Source organism: Marmota marmota, unplaced genomic scaffold, assembly GCF_001458135.2.
Source record: "Marmota marmota marmota unplaced genomic scaffold, marMar, whole genome shotgun sequence".
Taxonomy (NCBI): Eukaryota; Metazoa; Chordata; class Mammalia; order Rodentia; family Sciuridae; genus Marmota; species Marmota marmota.
Window position 1 is genome coordinate 52,793 of NW_026000262.1, and position 16,633 is coordinate 69,425.

The following is a 16,633-nucleotide window of genomic DNA, read 5'->3' on the forward strand; positions in this document are numbered from 1 at the left end:
AATAAAAGGCACACTGGTATTTGAAAAAAATGAAATGAAAGAAATGAATAAATATTATGCATGAAATTACTCATTAGTAGAGGAGTCCAAATTCTTTCATGGTCATTGATTCTCTTCTTCTTCTTCTTCTTCTTCTTCTTCTTCTTCTTATTCTTATTCTTCTTATTCTTCTTTTTCCTCCACTAATATTAGCAAGTCCTTAATTATTAGGATAATTTAGGCCAAACTTGGTAAAGATGAACTCTGTGCATTGAGCCTCTAGGGGTATATAATATTCAATAATGAGTCTATGCTTTGGGACTTTTGGTCTGATGGCTCCAGTCCCATGAATTCCATGCCTGCGCCTTCTCTCTTAGTTGTCTGCATTATGAAAGTCTTTTGTGACACTGATAATATCAACCCTGTGGATGGAGCCTGAACCTTCATTGGGCATCATACAGCCAAGGGACATGGTACCTGCAGTCTTTGAAACACAGAGACACTGCTTAACCCAGTAAAGTGCTGAGAGAGAGAGAGAGAATGCATAGAGGAGACAGCCAGGGGCAGACTGTTTATTAATCATCATCAGGACAAAAATGGCAGTTTGTGTGGTCAGGTGGCAGGATACAAATACATAAAATTTCAACTGAGAGGACTGCAACATTTATGTTGTGGTTGTCATGGAGTCCCAGAAATCTCATTCAAACTGTTTCTTTCCTTCCACACTGGTTCTTTTATTTCTGATTTCCAAGAACTGATACTTCACTTGCCACAGATAAGGCATCAAACATAAAAATCTCTGTTAAACATTGAATATACCCTTCCTCGGTTCAAACAGTGGCCATAATCACTGTGGCTTCTGTACACTGAGCACTTTCCAGACTGTCTATACTTTCCTCCCTTTCAGGAATATCCCATAGAATTTGAGACACAGTGCCTGTGATCCCACTTAATTGTACTGGTAACATTCAGTTACTGAAGAACCATTGAAGAAATCTTCATGGGATATAAAACAAATCAAGCAGAAAGTGAAGGGGTGAAGGGATCAGGTACATTTTATTTTTTGAACTGAGAGACATTTTAGAGTTTCACATAATTCTGGCTCCAGTTACTTTTTTTGTGTGTACTTTAAGCCTATTCATTTTATATATTTTTAAATTTATTTGTTCTAATTAGTTATACATAACAGTAGAATTTTGATACATCATACTTAAATGGAGTATAACTTCTAATTTGTCTGGTTGTACATGATATAGAGTTACACAGGTCATGTAATCATATATGCACCGAGGGTAATAATGTCCAATTCATTCAACTATCATTACTACCCACCATGTCCGCTCCCCTCCCTACACTTCCCTTTGTTTAGTCTAAAATACCACTATTGTGCCCCCTGCACCTTATTGTGAATTAGCATTTGTATATCAGAGAAAACATTCAGCCTTTTGTTCTTTGGGATTGACTTATTTTGCTTATCATGATATTTTCCAGTTCCATCCATTTACCCGCAAATGCCGTAATTTCATTCTTCTTTAAGGCAGAATAATATTCCATTGTGTATATATACCACATTTTCTTTATCCATTCATCTGTTGAAGGGCATCTAGGTTGATTCATAGTTTAGCTATTGTAGATGGAGCTGCTATAAATGTTGATGTGGCTGCATTACTGTAGTATGCTGATTCTAAGTCCCTTGGGTATAAACTGAGGAGTGGTATAGTTGGATCAAATGGTGGTTCCATTGCAAGTTTTCTGAGGAAACTCCATACTGCTTTCCAAAGTGGTGGACCAATTTTCAGTCCCACCAACAATGTGGGAGTGTACCTTTTTTCCCCACATCCTTGCCAACATTTATTGTTTCTTGTATTCCTGATGATTGCCATTCTGACTGGAGTGAGATGGAATCTCAATGTAGTTTTGATTTGCATTTCTCTAATTGCTAGAGATGTTGAACATTTTTCCATATATTTATTGACTGTATTTCTTCTGTGAAGTGTCTGTTTAGTTGCTCCAGTCCCTTTTGACAATTGTATTCATCAATAAACTTGCTCTTTTCATAATGACTGCTTGATTTTTTATTTTATTTTATTAGTGTATTAGATATATATGTGTAATATTGGAGATCATTTTGACACAATCATATAAGCATGGATTATAATGTGCTCTACTTCAGTCCCCATTACTTCCCTTTTTCTTTCCTCCTACCTCCCCCATTCCTCTTCTCTACTCTACTGGTCTTTATTGTATTTATTTATAGTTTCTTTTTTCAATTAGTATTTTATAGATATACATAAAGATAAACTTCACTGTAGAACATTCCTATATGTACATAGCATAGTTTGATCATTTTCATTCCACCATTCCTCTCTTTTCCCATCCTCCCTCCTTTCCCTGAATTCTATCTATCTATCTATCTATCTATGTATCTATCTATCTATGTATCTATTTGCTTTTGAGGTACCGAGGATTGAATCCAGAGGCACTCTCTACTGAGTACCTAGCCCTTTTAATTTTATTTTTTTTAAATTTTGAGACATAGTCTTTCCAAGTTGCTAAGGCTGGACTTGAACTTGTGATTCTCCTGCCTAGACTTCCCAAGTGATTGAGACTATAGGTGTGCACCCCTGTGCCTAGGTGTATGTTTTATTTAAGAAAAATCTATATTGACCAACTATTAATTAAGCTCCAAACTTGCCTTATGTGCCACTCATGTTGTAGAGATGGGTGTTACTCTATTTCCAGTAATCAGAGAGGTGGTGAGATTTACACACATTCTGTGTAGTAGCAGGTCAATAATACAAGACTTAAATGTGGATGTCCTAATTCTCATTCCAGAGCACTGTCTCTTCTACTGGAAGCATGTGGTAATATTCCCCATAGAAGATGAAATTTCTTCATGGTTTATCATGAAAGGATCATTAATATACTCTATAAATATTTTTATGGTATACAATAAGGATGTAGTTGAGAATGAGTGATCATTTATTATGACAATATAGGTGATCAGAAATAAAATTGAGCATGCATCAACTGTTGTAATTCAAACAACTATCCTTTACCCACACAGTATTTGAAAACTCTCACTTGTTTGATATGAACAGAGGTACAAGAATTTTGAAATGATTATTGTATTAATAAACTGACAAATAGTGTCTATCCTTCAGGTAATGCCATGTACCTGTTAAAGCATTTGAAGTTGATGTATGTCTTACATCACCACATGTTGATGTAAATTAGTATATTTCAGGGGCAATAGATTTTGTGCTGTAGACTACTTAGATGAGCTTTAGGTACTTCTTAGGTAAGTTTTTAAGAAACAAATTTTAATTAATGCATAATAATTGTACACATTAATGAGATTCAGTATGATATTTCCTTACAGGCATACAGTGTGCACTAATCCACTAATCAATTCTAATCACCCTGACCCCAACCCTCTCAATTTCCTCAATGTCTAGTAATCACTATTATAATTGCAGGTTGACTTTTTTTAAGCTTCTACATAAGATGGAGATCATGTGGTATTTTGTCTTTCTCTGTCTGGCTTCTTTCACATAGCATAATGTCCTCCTTTCCATCCACTCTGCTTCAAATGACTGGATTTTATTCTTTTTTTATGGTAGAATAATATTCCACTGTGGATTTATGTACCATGTTTTCTTTATCTATTCATCTGTTACCTAGGGTAATTCTGTATCTTAGCTATTGAGAGTTGTGCTGCAATAAACATGGGCATGAGTGTATATATTTGGTATGATGATTTCTTCCTTTATGGGTTTATTTTCTTTCCTTTGAATAAAGAAGTGAAACAGCTAGATCAACTAAATCATATGGTAGATTATTTTTACTGTACCCATTAATACATGAATCAATAGTGACATGGAAACACTGACAGGAAAATCTACCTATCAATTCCATGACAGTGGTTGCCTTTGTGGGATAGGTGTGTAGAAGAATGTAATCATGCAGAGATGCCCAGAATTCAAATTTGCCACACTGTTATCAAATCAATATAAAATTTTAGGTGTGAAACAAATGTTGCTAAATTTTTGAACTTTAAAAAAGAGGTGTGCGTTATTCACAGAAATAAGAAATATTTTCCATTTTTTTTGTCTTGAAACTTGTATTGGACTTGGGGAAGAGAAAGGTGAATTAATAGTAATATTAGGGGCTGGGGATGTGGCTCAAGTGGTAGCGCACTCAACTGGCATGCATGGGACACTGGCTTCGATCCTCAGCACCACATAAAAATAAAATAAAGATGTTTTGTCCACCGAAAGCAAACAAAATATTTAAAAAATTAAATATTCTCTTTTTTAGGCATACATTCTTTTCTATTTTTATTAGTACATTTAATTATGTAGAATAAATGGCTACATTGTGGCATATACACATATTCTTTTGGGGTTTATTTATGCAAATAACATACTTTGATCATACCCACCTCCTCATTAACCTCCCTTACACTCCTCCCTCTCCCTTTTCTCTAGTGATCCCTCTGTTACTTTCATATGTCCTCCACCCTTTGTTCCACCTAGGAGGGAAACATGTACCCCTTGCCTTTCTGAGTCTGGCTTATTTCACTTAACATTATGATCTACATTTTCATCAATTTTCCTGAAAAAACATGATTTTATTCTTTTTTATTGCTGAATAATACTTTATTCTGTATATATGCCACATTTTCTTAATCCAGTCATCTGATGATAGGCCCTTAGGCTCATCCCATAAATTGGATATTATGAGTTGTGCCATAACATATATGGGTATGCAGGTGTCTTTACAGTATGCTGACTTTAATTTCTTTGGTTATATGCCCCAAATCTTATAGATGGATTACATGGTATTTCTATTTTTAGTTTTTTGAGGAAATTCCATACTGATTTCCATAGTAGCTGAACTAATTTACATTCCCAAAACTGTGTATAGCGGTTACTTTTATCCTCATGTACTAGTCAGCATTTTTTTTTTTTTTTTGGTATTTTTGGTGATAACTATTCTGACTGGGATGAGATGAAATCTTAGTGTAGTTGTAATTTATATTTCCCTCATGGCTAAAGGTGTTGAACATTTTTTTCATGTAATTTTGGCTATACATACTTTTTCCATTGAGAAGTATGTGTACATTTCATTTGCCAATTTATTTATTGGGTTGTTTCTGTTTTTGATATTAAGTTTTTTGAGTTCTTTATATAATATGTATGTTAATCCCTTTTGGAAGAGTAGCCCATAAAATGTTTCTCCCATTCTATAGCCTATCTCTTCACTCTATTGGTTCCTTTGCTATGTAGAAACTTTTTAATTTGAAACAGTCCCATTTGTTGATTTTTCTTATTATTTTCTAAATTATCAGGAACTCATTGCTTATGCCAATATCTTGACATTTACCCTGAGTTTCTTTTTTCTAACATTTGCACTTTGGGTACATAGTTAGGTCTTTTATTAATTCTGAGTTAACTTTTTATATAGTGTGAGAGATAGGGATTCAAGTTTCATTCTTCTACATATGTATATCCAGTTTTCCCAGCATCTTGTTGAAGAGTCTGTCTTTTCTTCAAGGTATGTTTTTGGTGCCATTGTCAAGGATCAGATGACTATATTGTTAGGGGTTTGTCTCTGGGTCCACTATTCTATTCCATTGATTTATGTGTCTGTTTTTATGTCAGTACCATGCAGTTTTTGTTGCTATGTGTATTTTGAAATCGAATATTGTGATGCTTTTAGCATTGCTCTTTTTGCTCAGGATTACCATGGCTATTTGGGATCTTTCTGTATTTCCATATGGATTTTAGGATTGTTTTTTTTCTGATAAAATGTCATTTGTATTTTTATGGAGATTGTATTGAATCTGTAGATCACTTTTGGTTAATATGGCAATTTTAACAATATTAATTCTGCCTATCCATGAACATGGGAGGACTAACAATCATCTAGTGTCTTCTTTAATCTCTTTCTTCAGTGTTATATAATTTTCACTGTACAGGTCTTTTCACTTCTTCAGTTCAATTTATTCTTAGGTATTTTATTTTATTTTTTTTGAAGTCATTGCAAATAGAATCATTTTGCTGATTTATTTCTCAGCAGATTTGTTATTGGTGTATAGAAAAACTATAAATTTTTGAATGTTGGTTTTGTATCCTGTTATTTTGCTGAATTTGTTTATAAGCTCTAAAAGTCTTCGAGTGTAGTCTTTAGGATATCCTAAATATAAGATCATATCATCTAAAAAGAAGTATAGTTTGATTTTTCCCTTTCCTACTAGTATCCATTTTATTTCTCTATCTTTCCTATTTTCTCTGGCTAAAGTTCAAGTACTATACTGAATAGTGTTTCAGTTAGCTTTTCACTACTGTGACCAAGATCTCATGAGAACATTTTTAGAGGAGGGAAAGTTTATTTGGCACTCATGGGTTCAGAGGTCTTAGTCCATACATGGCCAACTCCATTGCTTTGGGCTTGAGGTGAGGTAGAACATCATGGTGGAAGGGTGTGGCAGAAGAAGGCAGTTCTGGGCATGGCCCCAGGAAACAGAGAGAATTCTGCTCACCAGGGACAAAATATGTACCCCAGAGGTACACCCCAGTGACCTACCTCCTTCAGCCACACCCTTCCTGTCTATAGTTAGTATCCAATTAGTCCATATTAGTGGTTAGGTTAAGGCTCTCATAACCCAATAATTTGGCCTCTAAACTTTCTTGTATTTTCTCACACATGATCTTTTGGGGGGGACACCTCATGTCTTAACCATATCAAATAGGAAGTAGTAAGTGTGGACATCCTTATCTCATTCCTAATTTTAGAGGAAATGTTTTTAGTTTTTTTCCCATTTAGTATGCTGTTGGCTATAGGTTTTACACATGTATGTTTTATAATGATATGGTCAACTACTTCTATATAATTTCTTAAGAACTTTTACCCTAAAGGGATATTGAATTTTGTCAATAGATTTCCCCATATATATTGAGATGACTAATTTTTATCCTTGATTATATTTATGTGGTGTATTACATTTATTGATTTGCATATGTTGAACCACTTTTGTATTTCTGGAATGAAACCAACTTGATCATGATTTATGTCTTTTTAATGTATTATAAAATTTGTAAATGCCAAGACATAGTCTAAGGCAGTTGTTATGGCTTGGGATAACAAATACATTTTCCTTAAAATCATTCTGTTAGGTTTGTTGGTCAGAGCAGGAAAAAGCTAACTAAAACAGAAATTGGTACCAGAAGTGGGTCATTACTGTGACTAACCTGACTGTATGGTTCAGAAGTTTTTGAAGCTTTTTGGAATTTGTAGTTTGAATATTGGAAAGTTTAGCAATATAACCTGGAAAAACTTTTGAATGTTGTAAGTGGACCTTAATGGGGAATTCTGGTGGGAGCTCAGAATACCAGAATGCGGTATAAGTGTGAATAGTAGGGACAGGTTCCAAAGGTTTCAGAGGAAAAAAAGGATTCTACTGGAAATTGGACTAGAGGCCATTCATGTTGTGTTCTGGTTTGCCTGTGTCCTGAGACTTTCTGAGAGGCTGATTTTAAAAATGGTGCGCATCTTAATGTGGCAGAAGAAATTTCTAGGCAGCATAATATTTAGGCAGTGGAATGGGTATTTCTGGCAGATTATAGCCAAATTTATTGTGGTATTCAGGACCAGAAAGCAGAAAGATTTGAAAATTTTGGACTTGAAAGGTGGGAGTAAAACTGGGGCTAAAGAAATTGCAGTTGTTAAGGACATAACTGCCAGTAAAGGAACGCTAAAGACTTTGCCAAGAGACAATAAGAAAGATGTCTTGAGGGCACCACAGGAATTGGCGTTATCACACTCATCTCCGGGTCTAGGGAGTAAAAGTAAATATTCCTTTGAGAAGAGACCAGTGGGACACCCTGTTTGCACAGGGAAGCCTACAAAGTTGTTTCACCATGCTCAGGTGCTCAAGCACTCAGAGGCTGGTGCAGCTTTGGACCCTAGAGGGTTGGCTACTACTCAAGATGACAGCAGATCTTGGCATCAATCACGTGGTGCTGGTCCTGTAGAAATTTGGGATCCTGGAGTTAGGGGAATTTTCAAAGGAAAAGAATTTCAAAGGAAGGCCTTGGAAATAATGCAAAGTGCAGCAGGATTAGAGTCCCTGTGGGCTGCCCCTGAGAGGGCATTGTGTGGAGATGTGAGGAGAAAGCCAAAGTTGCAGTGGAGACCCCCCAAGATTAAAAAATGCCATAATCTTGGCAAATCTGCAGAGGAAAGCTACAGGATTTGAGCAGAGACAAGAGAACAGAGAGAACATGTGGGCTGCAACCAGCAAAAACACAGGGACAGATGTACACACTCCTTCAGAGAGAGCCCCAGGTGCTGGACATAGAAATACAGGGCTTGTTTGCCCAGTTGGAGTTCAGTCTTGTTTTGGTCCCATCCCTTCTTTCTATGCCCATATTTCTCCATTGTGGAATGCAAGTTCTTACTTTGTACATTTATATTTTGGATACTTGTAACTTGCTTTTGAGTTTTGCAGGAGTGCATGATGAGAGTTTACCATGAGTCTCAGGGGAGACTTTGGACTTGTACTTATGGGCAATCCTGGAACTGTTGAGACAATGGGGACTCTTGAATGTGGACTAAATATATTTTGTACCATGAGATAAGCATGAGCTTTTGGGGTCCAGGGGCAGAATATTATGGTTTGAATGTTAGATATCTCACAAAATCTCTTGTGTGACACAATGGTAGAAGATTTAGAAGTGAAATGATTGGCTTATAAGAGCCTTAAACTTACAGTGCATTAATCCTCTGATAGTGATTAACAGATGGTAACTCAAAGTAGGTGGGGTGTGGCTAGACCTATGGAGGGTCACTGGGGGTGTATCTTTGGGGTTTATATTTTGTTGTGGTGAAGAGAGTTCTCTCTCTGTGTCCTGGGGCCATTTATTTATTTATTTATGGTACCAGGGATTGAATCTAGGGTGCTTAACCACTTAGCTTCATCCCCAGTCCTTTTATTTTTTTGAGACAGGGTCTCACTCAGTTGTTTAAGGCCTTGCTAAGTTGCTGAGGCTGACTTTGAACTTATGATCCTCCTGCCTCAACCTCCTGAGTCACTTGGATTACAGGCATGTTCCATTGTACCCAGCTAGTGCCATATTTTGAGTTACTTTCCCCCACCATGATGTTCTGCCTCATTTCAGGTTATGAGGAATGGAGTTGGCCATCTATGGACTAAGATCTCTGAAATCATGAGCCCTGAATAAACTTTTTCCCCTTAAAACTGTTCTTGTCAGGTTTGTTGGTCACAGCAGTGAGGAAGCTGACTGAACAGCAGTGGTCCTCAAAACCAGTGTAAAGAAGGATCACCAAAAATGCCATATGCAGATATTCTGATTACATAGGTTTGGTTTGAGACCAAGGCACCTGAATACTTTAAAATATCCATAGGCAAGTGTATTGATCAGTCGGACTTAGAGTACTAATTTATGCAATTTAATAGATTTAAAAAGGCTTTTCTTACAACTAATAATCTTGAAAATTATTATTCTCATTTTCAGATGAAAATATTGTTCATATGCTATAATATTTCCTGTACTATTTGAATTTTTCCCTAGTTAAATCATGAATTAAGTTAGAAGAATAATGAACCCAAGTTGTTCATAGGTAGGTAAAGTAAGAGAATTGCAATCTGTGAATTTGAAAGTTTTGATGTGAACAACAATTATTTAGGCATAAGAAGTTTGAGACTGACACCTGGGTTTTGGGGCTTTCCTTTAATCTAAAGGTCTCAGCAATTTATTAGAGGGTTTATGATCAGAAAATAATAAAACCATACTGTCAGGACACTACATAAAGTAGATTAAAAGAAAGAGTCAAAGAGGTGCTTTCTACCTCACATATTTTACTGAGATAGTATGGGGTTAATACAAATCTGTATAACAGAACTGAGAAGTACTGGTAGTGTATGGACCTCAAGTGTGAATAAATTACATGTGAATATTTGAATTTTAAATATATGGAGAGTCATATGCAGAAACTAGAGAAAAGTTAGGGAAAAATGTGTGGTTTGTAAATTATACATTTTTAGTGTTAGCATTTCATTTTAGAAATAATTGGTAGGTGAAAAGTACACTACTACTACACTTGTGTTCTATGATGTCATCACTTATGTGCATTTATATAGTACAATGAATTAATTTCTCATCATGTTTCATAGTTGATAATGGTAATCATTGTTGGGAGTGGGAGGAATGTGGAGTTATTAATTGATACAATGTTTCAGTTTGATAATATAAAAAGTTCCTAGAGGTGAATACTGGTGATGGATGTACCACAATGTGGATTTAATGAATGTTGTTGATTTCTGAACTTAACAATGTGAGAATTGTAATGTGTCTTCGGAATTTAAATTTTATCTAACACAAAGAGAAATTATTTTTTTTAAAAAAGTCAATGACTTTTTTTTAAATTTGTTTTTAGTTGTAGTTGGACACAATATCTTTATTTCACTTATTTATTTTTATGTGGTGCTGAGGACCAAACCCAGGGTCTCACACGTGTGATGTGAGCAATCTACTGCTGAGCCACAATCCCAACCCAAAAGGTAATGAATTTTTTTAAAAAGAAATGAGAGGGCTAGGGCTATAGCTCAGAGGCAGAGCGCTTGCCTAGCATTTGCGAGAAACTGGGTCAATCCTTAGCACCACATAAAAATAAACAAATAAAAAAAAGACATGCTGTCCATATTCAACTACAAAAGATTTTAAAAAAGAATTGAAAGTAATGAATAGTACACATGATCTTCCTCCTTTGTCAGTATTCATTTCTCTCTTCTTTTTCTTCCTTTATTAATAGTAGGAAGTCCTTGGAGTTTGTGATAACCTGGACCAATTTGGCTAATTATGAGCTCTGTGCATTGAGCCTCAAAGGTCATATAGTAGTAAATAATCAGCTATGCCTTTAGCCCTTCAGTTTGATGTTTCTGGTACAGTTGGCTCCATTTGTGGCTCCTCCTCCCACAACTAACTGCATCAGGATCCTCCTGTCTGAGACTGCACTGATGCCAGTCTTGTAGACAGAGAAGTACTCAGTGTGCAACAGGCAGGGTAGGGACATTAAATCTGCAGTCTTTTGCTATGACTCAGCAGAGAAGCATCATCATCCAGTAAGTACTGAGGGAGATGAAGGATGGAGTAAGGACTGTCAGAAGCATTGTTTCCTATTGTTTTGATGATCAAGCAGTTTCTGTGACATGTACATATGGGATTGTAGTAGGTGTCCTAGAAATCTCCTCCTAAATTTTACTTCCTGTCTACAATGAATCTATTTTCCACAGACATCTCATCTACTATGGCAGAAAATTAGTTCCTCTAAACTATTTCTTAAGCACCCCCAAAAGATTATTTTGGACATGATGGAGATGAGGATGACAGTAACCACATCACAAACCATTATTGAGATACTCCAGAGGGTCAGGTGTTGAGCTATATGTTCTATGTAGATTGTTTGAATTCATCTGTGTAGTCTTCCCCAAGCTGTAAGTGCCACATTCTTTTATTTTACAGAAACTAAAGGAGCTCAACATTTTTATATAACCTGTGATGCGTGTTTGGGTTGAATGCACTGAAACTGTTAGAATTGAGCTGTGTGCCTAGAGACACAGAGCACCTGGGTACAAGAGTCTTGGCAGGTTGTCCTCTGGACCTCTTAACACCTATTCAATACCCTGTCACTCCAGGAAGAAACTCCTTGCTCTTGGAACTCTTCTTTCCACATCATGAGGACAAGCATGACAGTTTTGGTAATCAGAGGACAACATATGCAAAGTTTCAGTTATGAGGATTGTAAAGTTTACATTCCTGTTTACGGTGCAAATAGCAGAAATCTTATTAAAAATTTTAGTTTCCAACCACACAGGACCTGTATCTCTAAGAAATATTACTCACAATAGTAAAAAAATGATGCTTCTAAATTGTTTGTTAAGCACTCCAAAATGATTACAAAGGTGATGTAAGGATGTTGAGGAGAATGGAAGTAACCATCACATCATAGGCTGATGTAGAGGGCTTCCTAAGTGTCAGGTCCTGAGCAACATGCTTGGAGTCACTTGTTTAATTTCATGGGCACAGTCTTACTCTAGTTACATATGCTCACATTATTATTACCTTACAGAAAATGAAAGAATACATTATATTTTTGTAAATTGTACTAATATTTTAGGTAGAAAAGAAAGAGGCCATGGTTGGATTGGGCCATTTGAGTTGAGCCATGTTTGATACAGCACTTCATACCAGGAAGATCCTGGCAGATTGTCCCCTTGATGACCCACCAGTTATTTCATGTTGTTTCAATCCTTTCAAACATGTTTAGTGTTGCCATTCTTTTGGGGAGTTTTCTGGTAGATCAGAGGGCAGGGTAGCATCCATTATTAGAAAGGTAATCATAGATCACAGGCAGTGTTTACAAAAATATAGGCACACCATAATTTAGCACAGAACTCTCTCTTGCTCCCCCTTGCAGGACTTTTATATAACAGACCACATCCCCCTCCATGTATGTCATTATCAAACTCAATCTAAAGGAGACACACAGACATGCCTTGATTCATTCCTATGCTGGAAACTGGAAAGAATTAAAAAGCATACTTGCAGTTAAGACCACTGGCCCTCTGCTATGTAGTTTCTGTTGGCTGGGAAAATAAAGATATTTAATGGATTGGACCCAAAACCTGACAATTTAAATTTGAATCCTCTCTGTGTCTTAGTTGGCACAACTGCATCCAGTATGGAATGGACAGAAAATGGGTGCTCCCTGTGGAATTAATTTATGAAGTGTGTATAAAAAAGGGCAAAAGAAAATTTGGAATTATTATTTATTTATTTAGAAGTCTCTCATCAAAGAGATCATAGATTTATTCAATGACAAGATTAAATGACCTTACAGAGAGACTTAAAAACACATGTTAATGTGAACTAGTATATATCAAATGCAATAGGTATTGTGTTTAGATTACTTAGATGAGCACTAGGTACTTTTTTTGGTAAATTTTAAAAATAAATCAATTTATGAATATATAAATCAATATTGACATGAAAACACTGACAAGAAATTATACCCACCCAACTCATGACTGTAGCTGTGTTTGGGGACAAGTGTTCAGAGAATGAAATCCTGCAGAGATACCAAGAACTTAAATTTCCTAGGTAATTATACACAACTATATCAAATGTTAGTCCTGATGTGAATATTATCAAATGTTTGTACTTTTATGTAGACAGTGTGTATTCTTCATAACAATTGTTGATATTCATAGGGAATGTTCTAAGTGCCAGGAAATATTCTAAGGCATTGGTTCTCAATGCTTGTTAAGAAGAAACTGCTCCAAATTTCAAATGCAATTCTGATTAAATTGATTTTAGTGTGAGGCTAGGGTATCTGGATATTCTAAAATATCAACAGGTAAATAAAATAATGAGACTGAGAACCATAAGTTATGCTATTTAAATGATTTTAAAATATTTTTATTTACTCTAATTAGTTATACATGTCAGTAGAGTGCATTTTGACACATCATACATAAATGGAGTGTAACTTCTCATTAGTCTGGTTGCCCATGATGTAGAGTTACACGGGTCGTGTAATCATATATGCACCTAGGGTAATAATGTCTGATTGATTCTCCCATCCTTCTTACCAACAAGCCCCCTTCTCTCCCTTCATTCCCTAATTTTGTCTAGTCCAAAATTAGCATTCACATGTCAGAGTATTTAAATGTTTTTTAACTACTTTCTTACAACACCATATAAGGTATTTATATATTATACCCACTTTACAGATGTGGAAATTGCCTGTGTGAGTTTTCATTATACCTGTTTTTTTTTCTCTTTTGCATTTCCCCCAATTCAAGCATAGCAAGACCTGACAAAGTAATGAAGCAGGTTATCTTCATGTAACTAAAGTAAGAGGATTTCAATCCATGTATTAGTGAAGACTGATAATGCTCCTCAACTTCTAACATTGTTCTAGTCAATGCCTCTAAAATGGCTGTGGAGAGAAGAGCCTGCAATAAAGAAAGAGGCTAAGAAGATTAAAATTTCCACAATTGAGTACTTTTGTGTATAGACCTCAAATGTGAATACTTAACTAGAATTTAAATATATACTGGGTGCTGGGTGCCCATTTATGTTTTTGCTTTTTTCCTACCCTTTTTCCTATCTAAAGGTGTTCTAGCACTATGGAAACACAGAATCTAACACACATTTCAGAATTTTATCTCATGGAACTCTCAGATGATACAGAATTGCAGCCCCTCTTCTTTGGACTTTTCCTGTCCATGTATCTGGTCACAGTGCTTGGGATCCTGCTCATCATCCTGGCCGTCAGCTCTGACTCCCACCTCCACACCCCCATGTACTTCTTCCTCTCCAGCCTGTCCTTGGCTGACATATTCTTCATGTCCACCACAGTCCCAAAGATGATTATGGACATTCAGATTCACAGTAGAGTCATTTCCTACGTGGGCTGCCTGACACAAATGTCTCTTTTTGCCATTTTTGCATGTATGGATGATATGCTTCTGACTGTGATGGACTTTGATCGTTTTGTGGCCATCTGTCACCCCGTGCATTACTCAGTCATTATGAACCCTGGATTCTCTCTGTGGCTTATTAGTTTTGACATCTTTTTTGTTTAGCCTTTTGGACTCCCAGCTGCATAATTTGACTATCTTACAATTTACCAACTTCAAGGATGTAGAAGTTTCTAACTTCTTCTGTGACCCTTCTGAACTCCTTAATCTATTATATTCTGATACCTTCTCTAAAAACATTGTCAAACATTTTGTTGGCACCATGTTTGGTTTTTTTCCCATTTCAGGTATTTTTTCTCTTATTATAAAATTATTTTCTCCATTCTGAAAATCCCTTCCTCAGGTGGGAAATTTAAAGCTTTCTCTACCTGTGGTTCTCACCTGTCAGTTGTTTGCTTATTTTATGGAACAGGATTTGGAGTGTACCTTGGATCAACTGTATCACATTCTCCCAGGAAGGGTGCAGTGGCCTCAGTGATGTATACTGTGGTCACTGCCATGCTGAATCCCTTCATCTACAGCCTGAGGAACAGGGACATTAAATGTGCCCTGAAGAGAGTTTATAGCAGAACAGCCTAATGTCAGAAACCATTGCATCTTGTTGGGACCTATTCAAGCATAGCAAGACCTGACAAAATAATGAAGCAGGTTATCTTCATGTAACTAAAGTAAGAGGATTTCAATCCATGATAAATTATATTTATCAGTAGACCTATGTTTAAAATACAGCAAAGCTAAACATCTAGTCTGCACCAATTTAGGAAGAATGGCTGAGGTCAGAAGAAGAGATAAAACAAAAAGTGGGTGCAAAATAATTCAGCACAGATCTCCCTCTTTCTCCTTTTCTAGGATATCCTTGAGACTGTCCACATCTCCTTCATTCTTGTAATTGTCCCACTTGATTTGATCAGTTCGTGATTTTATTGCTAATTAGGAAACTGAAAAAAGTTTAAAAATGTACCTGAGATGTACCTTCCATTGAGATCTATGAATCTCTGTTTAAAATATTCTGATGTCTGGGAAGCAATGAAAAAGATTAGTGCATCTTAACTCTGAGATCAACAACTTACTTTTTTTTTTCTTTAAGCAGGGTTTGAAACTAGGTGCTTTGATTCTATTGCTTGGTGCTTTAGATATTAAATTTCAATTCAGGAACTTACTTTTGACTGCTGTTGGCTCAATTTATTATTTCATGGACATAGAGCAGGTTGTTAGTGTCCCTTAGACTCAGCTTTATCATCTGAGTTGAATACCAGTTGACACAACTGCATTGAGTATGGATTAAAAAGATAATGGGTGATGTGTAATAAATATGTGATCAAAGTATAAAATAGAGACAAATGTAAGTGAGATAGCTATTATTAATAATAAGTGTTATCATATCATTTAATAAAATGTCTTGTAATCTGAAGTTATTGCATTCCAATTTCTATAATGTTGCTCTTTAATTTGGTCTTCAAATAAGTATATGCTGTGTATTTGCAGAGAAATGATTAATTCTCTCGAATTTCTGATTTCCCAGAGGCTATACCATTTGTGGCACCATGGACAACAAAAATTAAAATGTGTGTTGAACATCAAATAGGCTATTGCATTGTACACAAATCCTAACCATAATTAGCATGGATGCAACACATGTGGCGCATTCCTGAGTGTACTTTCCTCGTATTCAGGAATGTGCCATAGAATAAGGGGCAAGATTGAACGTGACTATGCCTGTGTCATGGACACAAATGTCCTGTTCTTTCACTTAACAACATCTACAGCATTCGATTATTCCAACCGTGCCAAAGATTTTTCATAAGCATTAAAAAAATCAAAGGAGATACAAAGAGAAGGGATAGGAAAACCTTGTTGCTTGGGATGAGACACATTGTAGACTTTCAATATCATTCTAAGTTTTCAGTTTCCCTTGACAATTATATTTATCAGTAGACTTACTATTTCCTTAGTGGTTAAATTCTACATTTTTAAAAAAATAATGTCAAAATATTTATTTGGCTCTAAACATTGCTTATGTGCCACATATTGTGTGGTGATGAGGAAGACACTAAAGAACAGCTGACCAGAGAGGTGGATGAC

At 35.9% G+C, this 16,633-nt stretch overlaps 1 pseudogene; it reads left to right on the forward strand.

Moving 5' to 3' along the window:
- The first annotated feature begins 11,374 nt into the window (after window positions 1-11,374).
- LOC107133590 lies at window positions 11,375-15,134 on the forward strand (annotated as a pseudogene).
- Window positions 15,135-16,633: the final 1,499 nt, after the last annotated feature.